This window comes from Dicentrarchus labrax, unplaced genomic scaffold, assembly GCF_905237075.1.
Source record: "Dicentrarchus labrax unplaced genomic scaffold, dlabrax2021, whole genome shotgun sequence".
Taxonomy (NCBI): Eukaryota; Metazoa; Chordata; class Actinopteri; family Moronidae; genus Dicentrarchus; species Dicentrarchus labrax.
In genome coordinates, this window is record NW_026136724.1 from 5,471,411 (window position 1) to 5,496,663 (window position 25,253).

Genomic DNA, 25,253 nt, shown 5'->3' on the forward strand with positions numbered 1-25,253 from the left:
GTGTGCACTAAACCCCCCATTCCTCCCTACTCAGTCACTGGTGCTGTGAATCCCAGCCCCACCCCGCTAAACTCAGCGGGGAGTCTGACTACACTGGCATCGGAAAACCAACTCTTCATGAATATTGAAAAGGCTTTTTAGCATGCAGCGTGTGTGTTGCTGGGTTTGTCTAGAGATTTAGAGTGTAGTGAGAAATGGCCTCCATTCTGCTGGTAGAGAGCAGTTAACACGACAACATGCACCTGACATGCTGCTTAAACTGCAAAATCTATAAGGTGCTGGGAACATTATACAGAGGTGCCAGGAAATGACTTAGTCTTACATGTGTGAGTCACCTCAAGGCATCGACATATGTTGGATTTATCAGTGCATGTGTGAAGCGACAATGAGTTGTGTGTTTGAAGAATTGTGTGAATGAATGTGAAACAATTTTACATCTGAAAGTGTGTTAATGCAGATTCCCAGGCTTTCATTTCCTGCATTTCCATTTTATGCCCCTTCTTTGAGTAGCTGTCGGTGTACTTTTTCGATATTCAGCTACAGCCGTATTTACTGCTCAATATTTGCTAAATCCAAAAGGCTGATTATTCAGAAACAAGTCAAAACCCACCCGTTTTAGCTGCTGAAAGTTAAAACAAAATGGAATGATAACAAATGGATTCATGGTCTGTGTGAAGTTTGCTAGAGAACTGTGGCATCTTTTTATTTTTTTTTGTCGGGCTCAACGGATGTGGATTTCCTCTGATTGGCTGGCTGTTACATTCACTTTTTGCATAATAATAACAGTACAGAACAACTGATAAACTGTACAATGAACCAAAATAGATTTGGATTTTATACAATTCTGTATCATGTATTTTTTCTAACAATCATACATACTTAATAGGCTTTTTTTGGACAAATACTTCAAGTTCTTCTCATTGTTCAGTTAGATCTTTGGTTGTTTTAACTGTGCACTTTTCTAATACAGGATGTGGCTGTTTAGTAGAGAGTGAAGGCTCTGTGAATATAGCTTGTGTTCAATTAAAAGTCTAAACTTTAAAAATAATTTCATTTAGTTTTTTTTACAGAACTGAATCAAATGCTGAGATAAAGGCCTACCATGTATATTTGTAGTTTTCTTATGCCTCGCGACCCCCCGTGTAGCTATGCAACCCCCCAGGTTGGGAAGCACTGATTTAGTAGTGCTACTTGAATTTCCACATACAAAACAAAAAGGTGTTTTGTTGGAGTCCAATTCAAAACTTAAAAGGTCATTGCTGCTGTATATTTATGTGCATAAAACTGATAGAAACAACACGTTGTTAGCATGTCATTTGAAACTTTCTCTGAAGCTCTTAGTCCCTGTTTCTGTTAGCTCAGAACAAACAAATCTGCGGCAAAATAGGTCGACATTTTGAGAAATACACTTATTCACTTTCTTTCTTTCTTTCTTTCTTTCAAACCGTTCTGTTTGTGCTGTACGTAGCAAGGAGACGATTAGCGGTTAGCACAAAGACTGATAGCTAGGTGAACTACAGGTAACTCCCCATAAAACCACAACTTGTTGTATTTTATTCATTTCTGTTTGTGTATGGAGTAAACAAACAAGATATGTGTTGATTACTGAGCTTTAGAGGTGTTGGAAAGAATATTTTTGTACTTTGGAGAGAAGCAGGCTAGCTGTTTCACCATGTTTCCAGTCTTGTGCATGCTAATTGCCTCCTGGCTCTAGCTTTATATTTAGCACGCACACTTGGGAGTGGTAGGCTATCAAAACTCTCCTCTAACTGCAAAAAATATTTCTGAAAGTGTCCAAACTAATTGAGTAAAGCACTAGATGCTCATAGCATGTTGCTCTTTGGCAAAAAGCTCAAATATTATGTCCATTGTTGAACACATGGACACTGCAGATGTTAAGCCTTCAGGAATGTGATATAGCAGAAGCATGTAATGAACTTCACGCCTCAGCAGAGCTTTGGAAAGGGTTGAGTGTTATTTCCGAGGTCATACGAGTGGGAGAAGGAGAAAAGTTGTGACTATAGAGAAGCAATCTGCCTCCTGGTGTAGCATTAGCTTGACTTTATTACAGAATATGGAGCTTCCAGTCACAATATGTGATATAGTTGTAAAGCTTTGATTTATGTTTCGCTTGTTGAGTCTCAGAAGTTGCCCATCTCAGAACTGCCGCTGCTTGGTTTTGTTGTTCCTTAATTCATTCAGTTGCAACACCTGTGGAGATCTGTGTTTGCTTTGAAATTCTTTTTAGTAACCAAATTGTGTGAACAAGAGGTATTTTCTGAGGCGCTTCTAAGAAATAGCGCGATGCTCCTTGGAAGAAGCAATTTTTGTCAATTATTTGTTTATTCAAAGTCATTAAAAAGTTGAAACGATTTAATCAAAACTGAAAGAGAAGTCATGAAATTCCTGAAGTACACATTGTAAAATCACCCAATGTAAAATCACCTCTGCAGCCCTGACACTGATACACACACACACACACACACACACACACCATACCATAGCTGGTGTTCCCTTCACGGCAGGTGTGTAGGAGCTTGTAATGATGCCCTGGGAGGCTGGCAGGTTTTTACGAGTGAACCCTGGCACTGAGCACGCACTGCGCCAGGCATCACACCTCTGTGTCAGACTGGACCTTATTAATTCACACCCAGTGACTCTATTCCGCTCTCTCTCACCCATCTAATGGCCCTGACACAGCTGGTTCGCAGGTGAGCTGTCGCCTCACACACCTCACAAGAAGAGAGCTGGTTGTTGCTAAGTGTGAAGATCTCAGAGCAGATGGGAAGTTTGCACAGAATTACTTTTTCAGTCACTGCTGACCAACTGAGCGAGAGTCATAAAATCAATCATTCTAACGTTTCTGGCACAGTAGGCCAACTTTAATGTTAATAACCTGATAATAATCTCACGCCTAGATTTTAATCAAAACCAGGGGTGATTGATGTAGTTTCAAAGAAATCATTAACAGTAATCATGCAGATGTGATGTGAGGCAGGTAGAGGTCAACGGTCAGTTAAAGTAATTGTTATTTTACTGTTTTCTTTACTGGATTTCTTTTTTACAGCTCAATGATCATTAGAAATAATTCACTTCACAGGCCTGGAAGCTCTGACCACTACTGTCAATGCTTGGAACTAGCGCCTGCGACTGTAAATTCTGTAACGGAAATGTTTAGTTTAAAAGTAATAAATCCAGTGAGAAGTAGGGTAATTTTCTCATAGACTTCTATACAATCTGACTTATTTTTGCAACCAGTGTAGTCGCTCCCTTCAGGCCATTAGAAAGAATTTAGGTTTAAGGCACTTCAGCATTTTAAACTCTTTAAATTTGTTATATTTATGGCCTGTGGATGGTGAATTTAGTTTATTGGCACCACTGGTGTTTTTTGGCAAGGTAGGAATGTATAAAAGAGACTCTTTAGTGAGCACACACTAGGTATTTGTAAAGCAGGTTATCAAACTCCGGGGTTCTTTTTCTGTCACTGTAGCCTGGTGCTGCCAAGTGGGTTGGTCACATTCTTCTTTTAAGAGAACTGTGGTAAAGCTTATAGGAAATGTATGTCAAGTCTCCACAATGGCTCAGAGAAAATAAAAAAACAAACCACAGGTGTGATTTTTGCCTGCAGTGCTGTGTCCAATGCCTTTTGCTTTTCCAGACTGTGATTATCCCGTCTTCCTGTCCGTGTCTGTCTGCCTACCTTGTTGAAAACTCATCTCTCTGCTCTTGGTTTTCAGCCTTCTATCCACATGCCTTTGTTGTCTTTTTTTTTTTTTGTCTCCTCTGTGAGTCAGATTTAAAAAGCTCAGTTGCTGATGGGAACACTCATCCTCCCCCTCTGACCTGAACATAATGGTTCCCCCTCCTTCTCCGTCCCTCCTCATCTTCACCTTGGCACCGACCCCCAACATCAAAAGCTGTGTGCACAGGGTGGCCCTCCCATAATTCAATTCAATATCAGGCCTGATCCAGCACATCAACAAGTTCACAGCCTCTGAATGTCATTGGTTCAACTCTTCAAACACTCCCCCCTCTTCCCCTTTCTTCCCGAGGTTAAGGAGAATTTGATCTTTTGCTTTGTGTTAAAAAGAACCAGAGAAATTAGATTTTGTGTTGTAGCATGTGGGCAGGTAGGGTTGGGGTTTACAACACAAAACTAGTTTCAATCAAAGGCAAAGCCGTGAAAATGAAATTACTTTTCTGGATTTTTGCTTTAATCTCATTCCACATAAACATGTTCATGGGGTGTCTTTGTCAAACACACCAGCAGCCATGTGCTTGAAGTCTGCATCTGGTGTTAGTTTTTCTGCATTTGCATGGTGTTGGCATGTAATTTAAGATACATGACCACGCATGGCAATTTAATTAGATTGCTTTTTAAAAAAAAAATGAATTCACCCCTCGTTGGAATTTAATTTGCGCCAAACAACCCCTGGGCTGTTCATTTTGTGTGACAGACAGACTGACACACATTAGGTGCTGTTCCGTGTAATGCTCAGATACACGCCTGGCATTACCCGGTTTGCAGCGGCATCCTGATTTAATTTACTGCCACACTGTACTCGAGTTGCATTTTTTTTAATGCAAGCATTAAATTCCCATTTTAGTGCTGCTGCTGTCGCCAATTGCTGCTTTTTGTGGCTGTTATTTACAGTGTCCAATAATTTCTAACACAAGCTGTTGTGCACTCGCTGAGCTTACAGTTGCATGATGAAGCAGGGCTGAAGCAGCCTTTGAGGAGTTTTAATGCAACATACAACAGCTGCCTGTTTAGTTTCACCTACAGATATTTTGGGCTCATTGACCAGGGTCTCCCATGGGAGCCAAAGATGTTTTGCTTTGGAATATTGATTTCCCTCTGGTAGGTCGGGTTCCAGCTCTTGCTGCTTTATTATGGGGCCGATGCCACATGGAAGAAGATCGGAATCCATCTTGCCTCATGTCAGCAGTTTAGGCCTTCTACCATTCTGAATTAATAATTGAAGGATGTCGTTCCATGAAATTCATAACAAAATTGCACTTAAATTATGACAAGATGTTAACATCCTGATATTAGCAGGGACTGTTTACCGCGGCCACCAGCTTTAGTGTTATGAATGTCTGCAATCCAATTGAGCAAATAAAGGGCGATTAATTGTATTGTAAGTTTTATAGGTAATATTGTTGAGGCATTTTACTCTGAACTAAAAATGGCAACCTTATGGTGGCTCCAGAGAAAAAGGCGTCGGAAGGATTCAATCATCTGGGAACTGTGAATATCTGTAAAAAAAAAAATCATGGCAATCCATCAAATAGTGTTCAAGCTATCAGTCTGGACCAAAGTGGTGGACAGACACACTAACATTGCCATCCCTAAAGGTGAGAACAATTTCCTCTGAAAGGCAATGTGGAAAGAAGACATGAATTCCTGGTTCCAAACACGCCAACCTGCCCTCCTCTGCCCAGGAGCCTCCATCCAATTTTCCTTTGTCCGGCCTGGCTGTCATGAAACATATCATACAGCTTCCACACAGCCTGGCTGTCCTGTATTGATTGGCTGTTGTTTCTTGAGTGACAGCCAATGTGGTAATGCTCCCCAATCTCCCAAGACAAGTGGCTCTCTGTGTTGATGATAACGGATGTCAAAGGGCCTTGGGGCCTAAATTGAAATGGATCCATGTGTAGTGTATGTCAGAATCGTGCAATTGATGTGATGTGGCAGTTATTGCTCGCTGTTGCTCTGAGGCATTTGGGTAACACAATTTTATCCTTGTGGTGCAACACTGAAGAAGAGCGGCTTGTATTAGTATTATAGTGTACAGACAGCTTAAATATTTAAGGGAGGATTCCGACGGTAGCTACCTTTGTAAGCTCTCATTGTATTTGTGATAACAAAGGGATTCGGTGTGCTGGATATTGTAGTTAAATAAGCCTCCCACAGGGTGATTGATTGCTTTGGAGGAGCTCATTTTGCAATTACAGCAACCTTATATGCTTTATCCTGCCCATCACACAGCTAAGACATTCAGCAATTGACAGGAAATATTGATTTAAAATTGTTTTATTACAAGCATGCGAGTGAATTACAAGCTTCCAATAAAATAAGGAATCTCAAACCAATTTGAATACAAAGACAGAAACATTTTAAGGGAATGCCTAAATAGAGTTTAATTGAATATCTACATGTGTAACTTGAGGCCAGGGGTCAATATCAGTGCCTGGATGCTTTTGAATCACTTTGCAAATACACATAAGGGAATTAAGGTGTAATAGTGCTGTTTGTTCTGCAGGAGAGCCACCTCAGTCTGAATGGCTCGAAGAGAGGCCAATAAGATGCTCTCCTCCAGAAGGTATTTAAACCGTGTCTTAAATTATTCATAATGGCGCTAATCCTCTTGATGTAGCTTTTAGTAGCTTGTCTTATTTATTGTTGCTTCTCTGTGACTCCAGGAGGGAAGTGGAAAGGGCCCCTCTGTGTTGCGTCTATGATAGGTCGCGTGTAATTAGTTTTTTGTCAACATTTTGTCCTCTCTGACGTTATTCCATATTCCAACACTGGGCTCATTAACTAGCACTTTCACTCCGCCCTGTCATTAAGGGCAGGCTTTCAGATACATGGCTCAATTTGGTCTTACAGGAAATTGCTTGTTGTTTTTTCGTTCTGATGCATTCAGCGAGGGATCCCTGGTATGTAAGCTCAACCCAGCATTCATTACCAGTTAACTGTAAAAACGATCTCTTTAACGCACAGGCAGTTTTCCATTTTCCTCTTCATTAACTAAAGGGAGTGCATAATCTGGCTCATAATTTAATCTCCCTGTTTATGGTTTACACCAGCGTTGAAGGAATTGGCACAAATGATGTGATTTCCACTGCCTCAGTGTTGCATCACGTTAACCTTGCGTCCCACGGAACAATTGCTCACCAAGGGAGCCAATTTACCGAATGCGTATGCATTTATGCACAGGGATACTTGCCAATATTCCCCATGCATAATGGTGGTACCTAGGCATTTGGAGAGGGAAGGAATGGGATGCAGGTCTCATAGGGAATTAGTCTTCCTGTAGCAGACTACCCGATCAGCCATTTACTACGTTCTAGTGGTCCTCACTGTTACTGAACATCCCTCTTCCCTATAAATCACATCCCCCCCATCCCATATTTTCCTCTAATATGCTGTTGTGTTGGGAAAGAATAAGAGATGACAAATCACCTCTCTTTTACCTCATTGGACAGTGCCTGTTAATCCCATTTCTTTGCATTCTTCTTTATCCTCATTCTTTACCCTTAATTCTTTAATCCTATCATTGCCCATATTGTCAGACCACAATGGCTTTCATTCTTGTACTCCTTACTGTTGCTTTCATTGGAGCTTAGTCTAGTTTCACTCACTGTAAGTAAATCAGGATAGTGTTAGCCAACATGTAATCCAGTTTAATGTATTTTATCTTGCTGTGTAGTATTGTATCTTCAACACAGAGGCATATAAAAGAAACCATTCCAGCACTGTCGCCTAGCAGCTCCAGCTCACGCTGCATCCCCAAGCAGCCGGTGGAAATCCTCTGAGCAGTCACTTAGCTGCCAGGCACAGGTGTAAATGTGCATTAAGGGCCCTGTATTATGAAGGTTTTAGTGTTTTAATTTCCAGATATACTGTAGCTTTAACACTAGACTCAACCATGATTAGCTGACAACGCCATCAGCTACAATTCAAATAATATGAGCCCCTTAAGGGAAGTCAATCCTGTTCAATATTTGAGAGCCAATCAGGGTCAAGCTGTGATGCCCACTTACACTGAACTTTCGTCCTGCAAAAATGTTGAAGTTGAAGTCTCCACAATTGGCAGATTTAAGTATCTGCTCTGGATGCACTGTGTTATCATATTGTAGCTATGGGCCATTACATTGTTTAGTACCAAATTATACTTTCAAACTACCAACAGCAGCATACACTGTGAAAGTTTATGATTGCTCTGCTCAATATTAATTATGCACACCCAAACCAAGACATCAAATACTTTTTTAGGGCTCAGTGCAGAGCTACTTTGTTGAACTGAATGCTAACGTAACTGTTCCTTTTCTCTGAAAGTCCTTGGAAAAAACTTTAAATTTAAAAATATAACGTGCACCTTTACATCTATAGTCAGCTGTATATTTTTTAGAAGAGCATTTGTTCCAATCAAATGATCACCTTCAAAACTCCACAAGACAGCTTTGGACAACCATTGGGGTTTTTGGCTAATAGTTAATTAGCACCAAAACACAGTATGGCTAAGGGTGATGGGAAAGTCACTTGTTTTGCAAATACTGAACAAATTCAAATTCTGACCTGATGGTCCTAGATGAAAAGTGAACAGTTAAAAAATGTGTATATATATCACATCTGGAATGCAAGCAGATCCATCCAAAGGTTGTTGAGCTAGCTGTAATGTCGACCCAAGTGGTAGACCAGACAACCCACAGACACCGACATTGCCTCTAAGCCCTAGAGTGGCTAAAAGATAATGGTATACTGTAGATTTACCATTTAAACCAAATCAACAGTCTTGATTCATTTGAAAGGGCCCCTGTATGTGAACCAGTAGCTTCCTAACAAACCCTCTGCCCTCACACTGTTGATGGTAAGAGGAATAATCTATCGTCCCCAAGACGCTAATTCTATCCTGCGCCCCTGACCTCGACCTGAGTGTATGCTCACCAGTGTCATCGAGATGGATCGGGAGAAAATGAGATGTAACACTGCAACAGGGAGGGGTGATGGAGGGCAGGGGCTTGGGTGGGGGTGTTGTGGTGGTCTGAGCTCTGTCGTCAATCTCTCCCTTCTAGCTAGCTGCTCATGCCTGCCCATTATGAGGGCGGCTGGCCTTCATCATGCAAGCCATCTCTACATGATGTGGTTATTAATGCGCTTGGTTATCACGCCATTCTGCCTGTCTGCAGCCTGTCTTCATTATGTCAGCAGAGCAGGTGGTGAATCCTGCACAGGTCTGGAAAGCCAGATGTAACAGTATGGACAATTAATTTGAAGATTATGCATGTTGGAGAAATTCTTGGTCAGGAAAGTTTAGAGTATGGAAGAAATCTGTACACCTAATACACAATGAGAATATAAATTGGAATTAAAAGTGCAGGACCCCTCTATGGTTCAGAGGAGATCCACTCAGCCAGCCAGGATGTGGAGACAAGCTGTCACCCTCAGCTACAGCTCCCCCCAGAGAGCTTTTCTGGATGTCCATGCTTGCCCAGAAACAGCTGGGGCCTGGGTGAAGCATGTTAATGGTGGTTAATTAACAGCAGCAGAGGTTAGTCATGTCCCATCCATGTTCTCATTCAAAAAGAATGAATGGGCAACACCAGTGGGTGATGACTCTCTCTGCGGCCCCCTTGGTCTAGCGATAACTCCCAAGAGGCCATTCTGTACTGCCATTATCAGGCTGATGAAGAAAGAGCACCTTCAGTTACTAATGGTGTTCTTGATGTGTACTGAGTATTGTTAAGGATCAAGCACTTGGAGGAATGAATAAACATGTATAAAAAAAGAAAACCACATTATGAATGAAATCATGGGTGTGATTTCTTGTCAGATTGAATGGATAAAAGCCTCATTTCAAAAGGATTCTGTTGTCATTTCTCAAGTTGCTCTAGTTTCAGTCCTCCCATACTCCAGGGAGATCTCTGTGACAAGCCTGTGGCGTGTGTGTGTATCGTGTTTTGAATACTAAATGACAGAAGTACACCCACTGGCACACGCATTCACGTCTGCATGGCATCTGTTTCATCTGTGAAATCTAATACTGATATTAACCTGGCGATTGTTGGAGGATGGAATCTGTCCTTGGCAGCTTTTCCGCCCCGATGAGTGTTAATGGAAGGCTGTGAAGATGCCAGTACCTGTGATTTTCCGGGCGGTATACTGTACTCTGTTTATCTAGATTGCTGTGTTAAATTGCCTGGAGTTATGATCCTACCGGTTTTATGCCATAGCTATGTTAGGCATCTTGGCCTTGCTATTATAGCACATCTGCACCTGAGTAAACACATTCATAGGGAAATGGACAGTATATCAAATTACTACATCGTTTCACACTTTTTTGTTCCATTAAGGAAAATTCCGTTAAATCCTTTTGAAGCTCAGTTGGCATTGGTCTCTTTCTTCATTTTAATAGATTGTAAAACTTGAAAACTTCTTATAGAGAAATGTTACTTTTTGTTGTCAAGGTTAGTTTTTGAACAGCCCCTCTCCCTGGAGAGGACAGGGTTCACTAACAACTGCATGGACACTTGCTCAGTAGTCATTTTCATCACTTGTGAACACGCCATGCCATTGGTTGGATGGCCCATTATCCCAAAAATAAAAAACCCCATTGCTCTGAAGGCCCATTGTTCTAAAAATACCAGCCTGGCACAACTTGGGTAACGTACCTAATATACTTATTTTATTCCAAACCATGGTCTTTTCCTAAACTTAACCATTAGTTTTGTTACCTTAATCAAAGGTCACCTGAATATTGTTACCATGATGACGAATGTCGGACAAAAAACCCAGGGAGAGTGTGTATTTTCAGAACAACGGGTCTTCAGAGCAGTAGGCTTTTGTTTTCGGGATAAGCTTTCGGATAAATGGGATTTTTCACGCTACTGGGGTTTCGGAATAATGGACTGTCCTTCACTGTGTCACTTAACTGCCCAAATAACTGCCTTACCATTGCACTTTAAATCTGTATTAACCCTATTTTTTCTACTTGAAAGCAGAACTTGGGTTATGGATTAGCAAACAATTGACTATTTATACATCCAACAGGCATGTAGCAACATTACTTTTAGTTGGTGTTGTATTTCTGGTGACCTTAAGAATGTAATATTCACTGTCCTTTTAGCTTTTTTCTGGTCTCCACCAACCTTTGAGAGAAATATTTTAATATTTAGCTGCTGCAATATTAAAATCTTTTCACCAGCACTAACTTTTGTTTATCTGTCATTTGGTGCTGCGCGGGTCACATGAAGCCAGTTTATCAGTTTTTTAGCCACGCTAACGGCATGCCTCTAGAGTCAGCATTGTCTGTCTGGGCTGCTCAAATGGCTGTAGACTCTTGTTCAGCTGAAAACAGCTGCCTGCTGCTGCTGGAAACAAGGTTGATGAGAGCAGTAAAGTGAACTACACAGTAAATGTGCAATGACCATTTATCTAAAAGAGGCTAAAAAGCTCTGTTGTGCTGTTGGGTAATAGTTATTTATCCTTAAGGAGTTTGTCTCAAATTTTCTATATTCTGATACATTTGAATATTGCAAAATTAAACTATTAGTGTATAGTAGCGTATTTCAATTACATTCACCACCCCAATTGCAAATAAATAATCTTTTGAACAAAAACAAGAATTAGTCTTGTTTGCTTTCAGGAAATAATACCCTGTTCATCCTCTGAGAGCTGTACATAAAACGAGCTGTTGGCCCTCTCATTGGCGACTTGCCCAGGAAGCCCTTACATTTAATTGGCCTCCCGTTTGTTTTGAGCTGCACCCACCCATTACGATCCCTCATAAACGTAGTAGTATAAAACCAAACTGCACCTGGGCATCCAGAGAGAGAGAGAGAGAGAGAGCGAGAGAGCTCTGCTGCTAATGTCATTAATTGGCCTGCAGGAAAGAGCCCACATATTTCTCTTAGCTATGGAAACCCTTATCTTTGAACACACACACCTCAGCTCACCCATAACCGATTTCAATTTGGCGTCTCTTCAAGTGTCCTCCATCACGGCCACTAAACCAGGGAGCCAGGTGATGGCCAATGGCAATGATAATGGAGGAAAAGGTCACTTCCAGCAACAACCTGTTAATTGGATTTGGCTCTTTTTCTAATCAATCAAGCACTGTCCGTCAGGGATGCTGTCTGGCGTTAGGGATCATCAGTAGCGTTTTCTCTCAAGAATTGAATTAGCGTACTTTTTGAAGACATACCTGTGGTTTTGCATTTTAAAGCTCATCAGCTGTATTTTGCATACTCTCTACAGTACTGCCGACCATTTCCAAAGCGGAGATTTATTTCCTACCGTCAAGAATAGCTAATTATTTTGGTATGCTATAAAAGTAATATTTTTGGTAATTCATCACTGAGAACATTTAATTTGGTTTCTCTGTCATCTGCCAAACAGCAACTTGTTTAATGTATGGAATCACCCAATTTGCAGGACAATTTTCACACATTTGACTATCTTTAAGTTTGATTTTCTGACACATCTCATGATTTTTAATACTTTTTTTTTTTACATCTGCATCCAGAAAGGAGAGTATTACCTGTTGTTTATGATCAGCATCTTACCTGAATGTGATGCATTTTTTTCTCTACAGACAGCCCCTCTTCACTTCTGTAAGCTGTTTTTGTTTTTGCATCCCAGGAGGAACACTAGTGCTTACATTTCAGGCAGTACATCAAACCTCTGCTTAGCTTACCTCCAACCCTTAAAGTATCATGTTGTTTTTAATATGGAGCCATATAGCATTTTCAAGAGTACGTTTCTTTTTCATATATCGCAGATCTCTACATGAAACTCTTCCAAGTGAGGCCTATCTAGTCTCCAGACAGCTTTAACCTTGTAGACTCTTGTTTTTGCATCCCAGGATAGAGGACGACTTGTATGTCACACATCACGGCTGTTCTCATCAAACCCCTGCTTGGCTCTTAAGTGCCTTTCAAGCCTTCTCTCCCTGGCATTCCCATCATTATTGACAGACCTCAAACAGCCCCCTTAAAGAGTCGACTGGCTTGTTTTCTTCCCGGATTCTCAAGTGTGTTGTTTTTTTTTAGGAAAAAAAACTTTAAAGTGGCTCTAGGTGTCTGTGAGACCAAGAGGCACATTCTGAACAGTTTGTCTCCATGACACTCCATGTAAACTTGGCCTTGGCCTCTTGGGAATTGCTGTGTTGGGAGGGGAATGAAAGTGGCCTTAGAACTGGAGATTGAAATTATGATTCTCCTTTTCCACCACTGTTCTGAGGCGGATAGAGGTGTATAATCCTCACAGGTAATTGATTTTCGGGAACAGTGCAGAGGTATGATGCTGCACCTCGGTGGGGAGTGGGGATGAGAACAATTTCCACAGCCAAAGAGAGTTGACTCAGAGTTTATTGGGGGTTTTTTTCAGTTGAGGGAAACTTTCCAGAAAACATTTTTTTGTGCTGAAAGTTGCTTTAATGTCCTGCTGCATCGGGTAAACTTATGGTCACACTATGTTACAATTCCGGTGGGATCGTCTGGGGGGCTGCTGTGAGCTGCGGGAGGTAGCTGTCGGCATTAAAGTGGATGTGGCTGAACAAATCACTTCCAGGATCTGCAGTATAAGACTTCTTAAGCCGTCCATGTATGAGGAATTTAAACCGCTGTCCCCTGGTAGCCACCCTGCTTCATTTATTGTATCCAGAATGAGGAACTCAAGCTGTGACTAAAGTGAGATGATTATCACGTGTATTTTTTTAAGCTACTACCCAGGTTAAACTGGAACAAGTCCCTTTTGTCTCCTCTCTTTTCAGGATCTTTTTAATGCTGCAGACTGCTGTGATGAATACTGATACGTGGTCAGGGGACAAACAGTGAAGGAGCCAGAGGAATCCTGGTTTGATGTAGGTCCAACCCCGTTTTGCCCATTTATCTGTCTCCCTTGCTTGACTTAAATCTGTGGCCTGACTCTAGACTCTTACAGGGAACCATCTCTATTTTGGTTTGTCCACCTATTTTTGAACCTTTCAGGGTATAGATTTGGTTCCCAACAGCCAAAAAAAGCAGGTTTTCCTCGGGAACCAACGCATTGGACAACGGCATCTGTTGATGATGCATCCCTGATTACAATGGTTCCGAATTGGTGGGAATGCTAGATAGTAGCATGGTTCCAAGAATCTTAAATCGAAATGGTTCAAGAACCAGAGCGAATTTGTTGGGAAAACACCAGCAGTTCTGTTACATGCCAGAGGTTCTCAGGCACCTTTCTGTTGCTGGCGAGATTCAGATTTGAGATCTGACCTTGTGCATCTTGACTTTGAAATCAATATCATCTTTAAATCGCTCAGCATCAGTTGCTGTGTTAAACGCAATATGTCAGCTGATAACTGGTCTGATGGTGTGTTTCAAAACTAAGTCTAAAAACCAATACAACATGGTCTATACTCATTGGATTACACTGCATTTTTAATTTTAATAGTGTAGAAAGCATCTCAAATGATGGGAGAGTGTTTTATTATACTACATACTCACTCACACTGTTGGTCATATTACAAATTATTATTAATTATTCATATAAAATCCATGGCCCTGTGCATTGCAAACCCTGCTCTAGAATTTCAAATCTTTTTCATACTGCAACCACTACTTTGATGGCAATAGCTTTTATTTTAGCTTATGTAAGTGATAAGTTAAGGCTGGATCGTTACGATAGATGTGTTTGAAGTTATTCCATCTGATAGATTTCAGTGTTTGTGTTTTTATTTGTGCTCCTTTCCTCTGGTTTTAAGTGAGCGCGCTCATTTGGGAAAAGGTAATATCACATACTTTGGCACACGAAACACAAAGTAGGAACATTTGACATCTGGCGGGTTGTTTGTTTATGCTGCCAGGCTACTGTCAGTCAAATCTGATCAAACCACACCCAAACAGTGCTGAAGAAACAGATTAGCTGAGTGTATAGTATTAAACTATATCATAATTCCAGATTTTTATTTATTTTTTGTTGTACTTTAATTGTTGTTTATTAAGTCACAGATATTCAATGTTATTGAGAAAGGGGGCTTTGATCATAGGTTATGGAGAGCAACTTGGGATAAGGTTGAGAGTGATAAATTACAGATTATAAATCAGCTAATAAGTCATTAGAAGGCGGGCTATATATACATCACAAGAGGGTCACATGTGACGTTGTCGTGCTTACTAACTCGACTCTGTACTCTCATAGATGAGCTACAGAGAAGGGGAAAGCTGTACCTTTATGGTGCTTTCAGACAGCGAGCTGTTGCTGCCCACCAGGCAATGTTGTTGTTCTGTAGTGAACAAACAGCGTAGGTGGTGGCGGCCATCGCTCGCTGTCTGAAAGTGCCTTTAGGTTGAAGGTTTACAGTTGCTCTAGGGGACAAATTTCAGTTAGTTGGTACTGTATGTAAAGCATGCTGCAAGAAGTAACATACAGCAGAGAGCAACTTGTATATTTGTAATAAATACAAGATTAGAATCTGTTGCCATCCTCAATAAAATAGTTTGACATGAATATTAATTGGCAGCTATGTTAAAACTGATTTGTTTTCAATAATTCGCTGCTTTCTCTTTTTTATACAGTTGTTATTTTTAGGTTTTGGGCTGTTAGTTGGACATTTTTCATCCTTTTCTGACATTGATTGTATAGACTAAAAAATGAATTAATTCATTGAGAAAATAATCAGCATATTATGAAAAATTGCATTCCCATCAGTACCATTAGTAAAACATGTTAAAGCAGAACACAGAATTGAGGTTTCTCTACTATAACTCAACGGCTTTAATCATTTAGGTGTACAAATCTCAGTTTATGGCTTTGTGTCCATTTATACGGTCAAGAAACTAACCGGGCATTTAGAATGAAGTTGGCAAGTGTTGAATTTGGCACTCCCTTTATGTTGACTTTAATGTTGCTGCTTTAATTTCCTCTTAAAATGCACTATAAGTAATTCATAAATGTGTGATTAGTTGTTACTGATGATGCATACATACCATTCATACTTTTTTGGTTTTATTATTTATTTTACCTTACTCTACTACACTCTACTACACTATAGTAGACTGGAGGTACTTTGAAGATAGTGTGTTTCATGGCACACTTCACTCCTCTCCTCCCATCATGGTGTTCCTACTGGTGCCTCCACATGCTGCCTCTGCGCTCTTTGTTCCACTTCATTGGGGTGTGTGCTCATGTGTGCCTGTGTGCGCTCCCGTGTCTGCGTCCATGGATGTGAGTGTGCGTTCCTGTGTCTGCGTCCGTGTGTGTGTGGATGCGGGTGTGCACCAAGAGAACATTTTGAGGATGGGTTGGATCTCTGTGTTTACTCCCCCACCCCATCTTCCCTGTGCGACGGGAGCAAGTGTGTGAGTGTCTGTCAGTGGCGGTGTTTGATGTTGTTGAGTGTAAGCCTGCATGGCATGTGTATGTCTGTGTGTGTGTGTGTGTGTGTGTGTTTCTGTGTGTGGTGTGCAAATGAAGAAAAGGGGGGAGTGTGTAAGTGAATCTGTGCAGGATTGCTGTGAGTGGGAGTATGCTCTGGTGAACGTGTGTAGAAGAAAGAGCAGGATAGAAATAAAAAAATACACTGGTGTGCTGTGTATGCACATGTGCGTGTTTGTTGCATGCCTCTGTAGGTGTGTGTAGCGTAGAAGCCCCCCCTCCCGCCCAACCCCCCCTTACACACACATACACACAACTCCAGGGACTAGCATGTTCATTATTCTTCCTAAAAGAACCATTAAAATTTCATCAGTGCAATGCAATCTGTAACAGGGCGGGGGGTAGTAGGAGTGTGTGCATGAGTGAGTGTGTGTAGGAGAGAGAGAGAGAGAGAGAGACTAAGCAGTGTGAGGGGAGGGAGCTTGCATCCTCCTCTCATTCACCACTGCCTGCCTTCATGCCTCTCTCCTCCTCCTCCTTTTCTTTATCATCTTCTTCTTCTCTGGTGGCTCGATTCCCTCACTGAGAACACACCGATGCACAGATTACGACTTCTCTCGTGATGTGAGCCGCCAACACCCCTCCCCTTCTACTCTATACTCCCTCTATCCATCCCACTACTACTGCTACACATCACCTCCTCTCTCTCTCTCTCTCTCTCTCTCTCTCTCTCACACACACAGGCACTGGAGGAGGCTCTCCTCAGGCTAAAAGGAGGAAAGAGTTAACAAGGTGCAGTTGGATTCTAAGGGAGGATTTTTTTTTTTGTCTCCTGGATGCAAGTCTTTGGATGTATGAGTGCTGGATGGGTCACATTCCAAAGATTAAGAGCTGGATCCTGATTGGAATATCTTTTTGAATGGAATCCGCCTTTAAACAAAAGTGCATGGCTGGAAATTTAAAGGTGAGCCATGCTTTGGATTCCTGTGATTCCCTCGTTCTTTGGCGGGTAACTTGTTGATTAGCATGCAAGGAAACCACATGCTTAGTGTGTTCCCTTCATACGCAAGTTCCCAGAGTTTTCCGTTTTGACTGTTCCTCCTTTTTTCTTTAATTAGACCGATCCAGCAGTTGATCCAGCTGACCAGCGAGGCTCATTAGAGCTGCTGTTCCCCCGCATTGATCAGAAACACGAGGGAAATTAGCAGCAGTCTTTAAAGACCGCGGTAAGTGAGCGAGTGGTGGTTTTCCTCCACAACCCCCCCCCCCGACTTCCCCTCCCAACCAGCCGCCCGATCCCGTATGTCGCTTTGTTTTGCCAGCACAAGCACGAGGCGCTGTCTCTCAGGTAGATCTGATGCCGCTAATTGTATCCTAATTGGGTTTCCCCTCAGCCGCGGAGGTTTTTGGTTTCTGAGCCGCAGAGAGCCACAGATGAAAGAGTTTGTGGGGTGAAGAGTGTGTGTGTGTGTGTGTGTGTGTGTGTGTGTGTGTGTGTGTGTGAAAGTAGGGTGGAGTGTGTATACAAGTGCGAAGGAGAGAGAGTGTAAAGCTGAGAGCTGTTGAAGAGTGTGTACGTCTGGCCAACCCTGTGAGTGTGTGTAGGAGTGAGAGAGAGTCTAGAGCCATTGTGTGTTGTGGATCACTATGCCTGTGTGTGTGTTTGTGGCAGTGTGTGTGTGTGTGTGTGTGTGTGTGTGTGTGTGTTACTCGCAGGCCCATCTGTGGAGGTCTTGTGTGATGGATGGTGACTGACAGAGGGTGTGAGGTGTGTGAAGGAGGAGGAGGAGGATGAAGAGGGGAGGCAGTGGGATGGGGGAGGGTGTCGGGAGGAGACGGGGAAACTGGTCTCCAATCTGTGTGTGCGCATGTGTGTGTGTGTGTGTGTGTGTGCGCATGTGTGTGAGGGTCTATGTGCTAGAGCACTACATCACAGACCAGCTAATGGAATACTGGTGACTTGAAGGGTCCTCTCCTGCTTCTCCTCCATCACCACACCTCACCCCACCCTCCACACAGGATTCTGGGTAGAGTGTGACACACCGGAGGGCATTATGCAGTCTCTATCAATGTGTAGAGTCTACATGTGCACCAGACAGGTCAGAGAAAGAACTGTATGATGTTGTGTCCCCACTAACTCGTGCTAGTTTACTCGCGGGATCATTTGTATTTACTCGCGTTACACAATGGTAATGTACACCGATCAGCCATGACATTCTGACCACCTGGGCACTCTGGTGGTCAGAAAAAAAGTCGCTGAAATCATCATGCTGCCCATTTTTCCTGCTTCTAACACATCAACTCTGAGGACAAAATGTTCACTTGCTGCCTAATATATCCCACCCTCTGAGCCATGATAACTTTATAATCAGTGTTATTCACTTCACTGGTCAGTGCTCATACTCTTATGGCTCATACTGTTATATTCACCATTTAATCTGGTTTACAAGGGTGGTAAGAACCTAAAATGAACATATTTTGCTGTTATTTAATGTCAATAAACAGATCAAAAGGATGCAAAATAACTACATCATGATGCTAATTTGTAAAAAGTCTGAATTCATACTTTGTTGGGTCTGTCTGCAAGACGACAAGTATACAACTTTAAAATGCCTTTTTTCTGAACGGAGTTCAAAACGATCAGGGCTATGCTAAACTAAAACCGATAGCTGGACAGGCACATATTTTCAGCTCTTATTAGGTAGTCCAACTTCCTCTCTTACTTTTCTCCAAGCAGTCTCCTTTTTTGTCCGGTCTCTGTTTAAATATGAAGTAGTATCATAGAGCTCTGGGTGCACATACAGACAGATATAAGTGGGGGTGGCACCTCCGTGGCTCACAGCGTACAGATTGAGAAGAGAGAGTTTAGATACATCCAGTTTTTTATCCCAAAAGTTTCAAAATAAACTCTGAACTCTCCTCTTGCCGGTAAACGTCTCCAGATCAGAGCAGAATCTGGTGTGACTACGGGTGTTTGTTCCTCCACAACCTCCGGCTCTGCCCCGGCTCTCTTCTGCAGAGCTCCCCGGGCTCAAGCAGCTGTCTGTGGGCCAGCAGCAGCTCTGTCTCTCCGCTCCTCACCATGCAACACTGCAAAACCTTGCAGTATGTTTTTTTGCTCCAAGTTCAATCTTTTCAACTTGTGTGAAATAGAAAATTGGCCAAAATTTTGTGTGTTTCGTCTCCCAATTTATGTTGCCATGAGCCAAATTTGTGTTTATTTGCATATAATTGCACTTTGCACTGACCCGGTATGTAATCTACTGCCAGTTATAGTTGGTGGTTGTGCAACACCTGTTACTTTTGGCAATGGCAAGTGTGTTTTAAAAATGCAGATCCTACCATTATCTTTAAAATGACACTAGTATTTGTTAGCCTTGCTAGCTTGTCTACTTATTACTGTATGAAGTGAAGAAGCACGTACATGTCCTTGAAAAAAACAACAGCAAAAGGAAAAACACAATCATCTGTACATTTCTTTAATCTCTATTCAGTTTCGACTCAATCACCGTGATTAAAAATGTAATGAATGAAATGTTTTTAAATGTAAAAAGGATGATTATAAAACAAGCTAACCTCCCTCTAAAATATGATATATAGAAATTATCTGGATGTATAAAAGCTCTTAAAACCCACCGGGTCCCCCGCTTGAGCGAGTTTTAAGCCGTTTAGATCTCCTACACAAATAGAAATGTTTAAACTTTAGTCAGTATTGACATGCTGGACATCGTTAGATCAGTTAGATTCTCCACAGTTCAATTGTTCACTTCATTTTACAGAAATTCAGATCATTCAGATTTACCTGCATGATAAACGAGAGGGACAGAAAAAGAACTCCGAAGCGATCACGGAGTCCGTACGGTCTGTGTCCATTGCGCCATTATTTAAATTCCTTTAGTCCGTAAGGATCCACAAATCAACAAAGGGTTTCATTAATAAAGTCTTACGGAAGTATTCTATACAGAAGCACTCTTACTTGACTAAATTTACCAGCATTATGTTAGTCTGTGTTTAAGTTGCAACTCAGGCACTCATTTATGACCACGGACTATGACTATCACTTAGACCACCCCCTATATAAATACAGACGAGCACTGAGTGTCATTTTTTTTTGCATATCACATATTAGTCTGGCGTACACTGTTCACATATAATAGATTTGCTGACTGTGCTGTTATTTATGACACCACTATCTGGAATTGTAATTATGCCTTAAATTGCTCACTGTGGAGAGAGCTTTTTAAAACATTGAAAATAGATGTCCCGAGCAACATTAGTGTACAAGCGGAGAACTTCCCTATGTCAGCACTAGCATTGGTTTTGCAATGCAGGTTTTTTTTTTACCCTAAAATTCCAGAGAGAAGCATAAGACTGGGTTGTGAGTCTAGTCTTCTCTTACCTCTAAAAGCAAATCAGAAATGAAAAACAATACATCAAAACAAAAATCGACTTTGATTACTTTTATTTATAAAAGCATAATAAAGTAGATGGGAGAAAAACCGGAGCATCCCGGAGAAAACCCGATGGTGTTGGGGGAGAGCACAGCAGGAAGAAGGGCCTTTAATTTTTTTTACAGTAAACCTACAATTCAGCCCAAACTCCCCTCTGGTAAACTCAGATGGTGCTTACACTGGTATAGCTGTATGACAAGTTTCTTGTCATCCCTAGTGCCCTTTTGGATAGTTGACACATCTCTGGGTGACTAGAGAAAATCAAGGGCCTGAAAACTTCTCGCCCTCCACAATTTCTGACTGTCTTGTCTTCGAATTGGTTCATGTCCTGAATATCTTGTCTCATGAAGTCTCGCTCGTCTTCGGCCGGTGTGTATCTGCCCTCTACGCTGGCAAAATTCAGGAACTCTTTGCGGAGCTCCTGGACTTTGTTGCGGAGAGCAGAATTGTCCTGGCTAGCGGTCTCTGTAGCAGATTTGATGCTATTATACTCGCTAGATGAAACGTAATGTTGTCTAAGAAGATTGTCATACATGTTGAATTCCAGCATGAGGGCGTTCTTCTCCTGGTCCAAGTTCTTCAACTGAGCTTTTTCGGCATAGTATTTGTTGAGCCAAGGTTCCACACTTTCATATTCCAATTTTAAATCCTCGATTCTGTATCGGAGGACGCAATTGTTTTGGATCCTGGCAAATTTGTCCTCTCTCAGTGATGAATATTCAGCCCTCATTCTTTGTTCATCCTTAAGTTTGTCTGTCATCTCCTGAACCTGTCTTTTTAGGTCGATGTTGAGTCTGCTTAAGGCTTGGTTCTTCTCCTGCTTGGCTTTACATTTGTCTTGCAGGTGATCTTGTCTGAAGATGTTCTGCCGGAGGTCCTGAACATTCCGCTCCAGTACAACATTTTGCTGGCTCAAGGTTTTGTTGTCAGTTTTCATCATCTTATATTGATTCTTCAATTCTTGGTAGTTCTTCAATTTACCTCGGATCGTCACAATGTCTTGCTGCAGAATGTGGTTATTCTGGGTGATACTCAGCCTTTCTTCATTGGCAGACCTGTATTTTTCTTCCAGGTCTAATTGACTCTGGAGTTTTGTGTTCAGGTTGCCCAGTAGCTTTTGAAGGCTTTTGTTTAACTGCATGGCTGATTTTTTGTCAGCTTTAAGCCGTTTATAGTTCTGTTTAGTGTCTTGGCTTCTGTTTTCAAGTTTCATGTGGAGCTCTTCTATTTGTGGGATCAAGACGGCATTTTGTTGTTTTATGTCTTCTGTTTCCTCAGCAATTGTGCAAGCCGCGTTGACAAGACGATTTTTGTTCTCTTTATCCTTTGCACGCTTAAACATGTTGTTTAGTTTGTGTACCAGTGTATATAATATGGTCTATACAGCAAGCTGTGTTATGAGTATTAAATAGATAATACGCTATGCCGTGAGACTGTTAACCTGACCTGTGTTTAGAACAGAAATGGAATGGTATCTAAGCTCGATGAGTCACAAAGGCAAGTGATGACATTACATTCTAAAGGAACCTATTAGCTCCGCCCATAAATTGGAAGATCAGTATGTGATGTCACAACTGACAGCCCTGTCAATCAATGTGGTGGCTACAAGTTTTGACAAATAAACACTCCAATAGAGGCCTGGTGTGGATTTTATAGGAAATATCCGGATGTATAAAACCTCTTAAAACCCACCTGGGTGACCCGACCCACTTGAGCAAGTTTTAAGCTGTTAAGATCTCTTACACAAATATAAATGTTTAAACTTTTGTCAACATTAGGGGTGGGTAAAAATATTGATTGATCAATGCATTGCAATATATTTTTTTCCCAATTCAATATCGATTCATTAAATCCTCTGAATCGATTCAAGCACCTGGCCAGTGGGGGCGCGGTGAGCAACACCTTTGTGTGATTTGCGTTGTACGGACAGAGGCCGCACTCGACCACACAAACAACATGGCAACCGAAGCAGGTAGCAGCAGTGTTAAACCAGCGCCTTCAACTTTAAAAGCAGACGTTCGGAGTCATTTTGGATTCCAGTTTAAACCCAGAACACAGGAAATAGACAAAAGTAAGGTAGTGTGTAAGCTGTGCCAGGCAGTACTAAAATACTGCAATAACACAACAAATTTGCGCAACCACTTAAGCCGACACCATGCAGATGCTCTGCAGCAACCCGCGGCTAAACCTGTGGATTCAAAACAGACGCAACTCGACAGATCCTTCCTTTGCAAACTGGCGCCAAACTCTGCCCACGCACAGAAGATAACGGAGTCTGTGACTGTCTTCATATGTAAGGACCTACGACCGTACAGTGTCGTGGAAAACAGGGGTTTTAAGAAGACGGTATACACACTCGGAGCACGATACGCCGTACCAACACGCAAACACATGGCGGAAGTCGCCGTCCGAAGCTGTAATTTACTTATTACTGAATCGATATCGAAGCATTTAAAATCAATATCGAATCGAATCGATATCGAATTGTGATCTAAAGAATCAAAATCAAATCGTGAGGTTCTTAACAATACCCAGCCCTACTGCACATTGTTAGATCAGTTAGATTGAATTGTTCACTTCATTTTACAGAAACTATGAACACCAAAGTATAATCAGACTTACCGGCACTGTAAACAATAGAGACGGAAAAAATGGCCTACTCCCAATGTGTCCAGTCCTCCATTGTTTATATTCCTTCAGTCCGTAAGGGTCCACCAGTCAGGTCAATAAATTACAGTTGTGAATCATGTGAAGTCTGTTGCTCAGTGTCTGTTCAATGTCTGTACACTGGCTGCCGTAAAACGACGTCCACGTTGAAGTGTCATGGCGGCAGCACAGAGAAAAAAAGTACCACCTGAAATTCAAGCTGTCCGTTGTCAAATTTGCCGAACAAAACTCACGAGAAGCAGCAGCAAGACATTTCTCTGTTGATCCAAGAGTGAGAGAATGGTGAAAAAATAATGCTGAACTTTAATGTCTGTCAGAGGAAGACAGTCGGAGGGCCAGACTGTACAGTGGCGGGAGGAAGAAGTCTAGTGAAGAGCTGAAGCTACAAGTTTGTGAGTGGATCCACAGCATGCAGGCATGACACCTCAGTTTCCCACAAAATGATCAGAAAGAAGGCTAAAGAAATCCACGCCACTGTGAGTGACAGCACTAATGTGGACATCTTTACCGCTAGTTCTGACTGGCTTGATAAATTTCTCCACTGCAATAACTTGTCTATTAGAAGACGTACAACTGTACAACTCAGAAAGACGCTAGGTTTCACCGGGAAGCTGGTGAATTTTGTCACATTTACGTTTTTGATTTAGAAAAAGAAGCTATGGATGAGACAGCGGTCTAGTTTGATATGGTTGCCTCGACTGCGGTGAATACGAGAGGTGCACATAGTATTTCACTGAAAACTACGGGCCACGAGAAAAGTCACTAAACCGTGGTGCTGGCTGCGAAAGTGGACGGGACAAAACTGAAGCCTTATGTGGTGTTCAAAAGGAGTGTCAGGGAAGTCCAGGCAATGTGGTAATATTCTCCAAAAATGTCTGGATGAATGAGGATTTGACTGCAGTCTGGCTGAGAAAAGTGTTGGGAAAACTAAACTTCGGTCCTCGTCTGCTACTCTGGGATTCTTACCGATGTCACATCAGCGCTGCCACCAAAGCGGAGCTCAAGCGGGGCAACAACATAACCATAGCTGTCATAACGGTAGGTTGTACAAAATACATCTAGGCCCCTGATGTCATGTGGAATCAACTGTTCAAAGCCAGTCTGCATGAATGGTATGACAACTTGCCGCTTACATGTATCCTGGGTCCTTACAGCATGGGACAAGCTGGACACGGAGCTGGTGAAAAACTCCTTCAAGGTGTGTGCGTGAGTCCGCGCGCATTTGTGTAGGTTTCTGTTTCTGTGTACTAGTAAGATTATTAACAGAATATTGTCCTTTAAGGTGTGTGGCTTGTCAGTGGCTGCTGATGGTACCGAGGACCACTTAATCCACTGTTTCAAAGAGGGAGAGCCATGCGCATAAGGGCGAAAGCTGTTATCTCAGGCAAGTCAGGGAGAACTGGTTGAAGTCGGAGAGGAAGAGGAGGGCGATGATGAGGAAAAGTTTAACAACTAACTGGTAGTTGAGGATGACGATGATGAGGACATTTGAACTTGATCATTCATTTTACTGTACAGTAGCCTGGTTAGCTCACCTGGTAGAGCTGGCGCCCCATGTACCAAGGCTGAGTCCTTGCTGCAGCGGCCCAGGGTTTGAATCCGACCGTCTGCCCTTTTCTGCGTGTCATCCCCTCTTTCTGCCCCCCTTTCCTGTCTATCTTCAGCTGTCACTATCAATTAAAGGCAATAAAATCCCCCCAAAAGTACATAGTTGTAGTCCTACAGCTGCAGGTCTGGGTCCCCAAGACTGCCCTTGGCAGGCTATACCTGATATTGTAATTATAGTTTTTAGGCTGTAACTACAGTTTGTCTGAATCTATTTAAATCTGATTCTGGATTAACATTTGATGAATTGCTATCGAACCCTAACAAGTAGTAATTTAACCTTTGTTTCACCTTGGTTTGAGAGCAGTCTGCAAACAGAGTGGCTTCTTTCAATGAGATAAATGTACCATAATGCACATGCATGCATTGTTTCCTGTGAATCCCCTGTGCATGTGTAGGCAATTAGAATCCTGTGTAGGAATGGTGGGCCGACACTAACA

At 42.0% G+C, this 25,253-nt stretch overlaps 1 protein-coding gene across 2 annotated transcripts in view; it reads left to right on the forward strand.

Annotated features, from left to right (window-relative positions):
• nav3 (neuron navigator 3) overlaps nt 1–25,253 on the forward strand; it is a 428,096-nt gene that overhangs the window by 83,025 nt on the left and 319,818 nt on the right. Inside the window, exon 2 of one of the 2 annotated variants that reach the window (XM_051392318.1) lies at nt 13,503–13,592. The exons of the other annotated variant lie outside the window; for it this stretch is intronic. The gene's annotated coding sequence lies outside the window, so the exon portion shown is untranslated. The remainder of the gene's footprint in view (nt 1–13,502; nt 13,593–25,253) is intronic. 2 annotated transcript variants of the gene reach the window in all.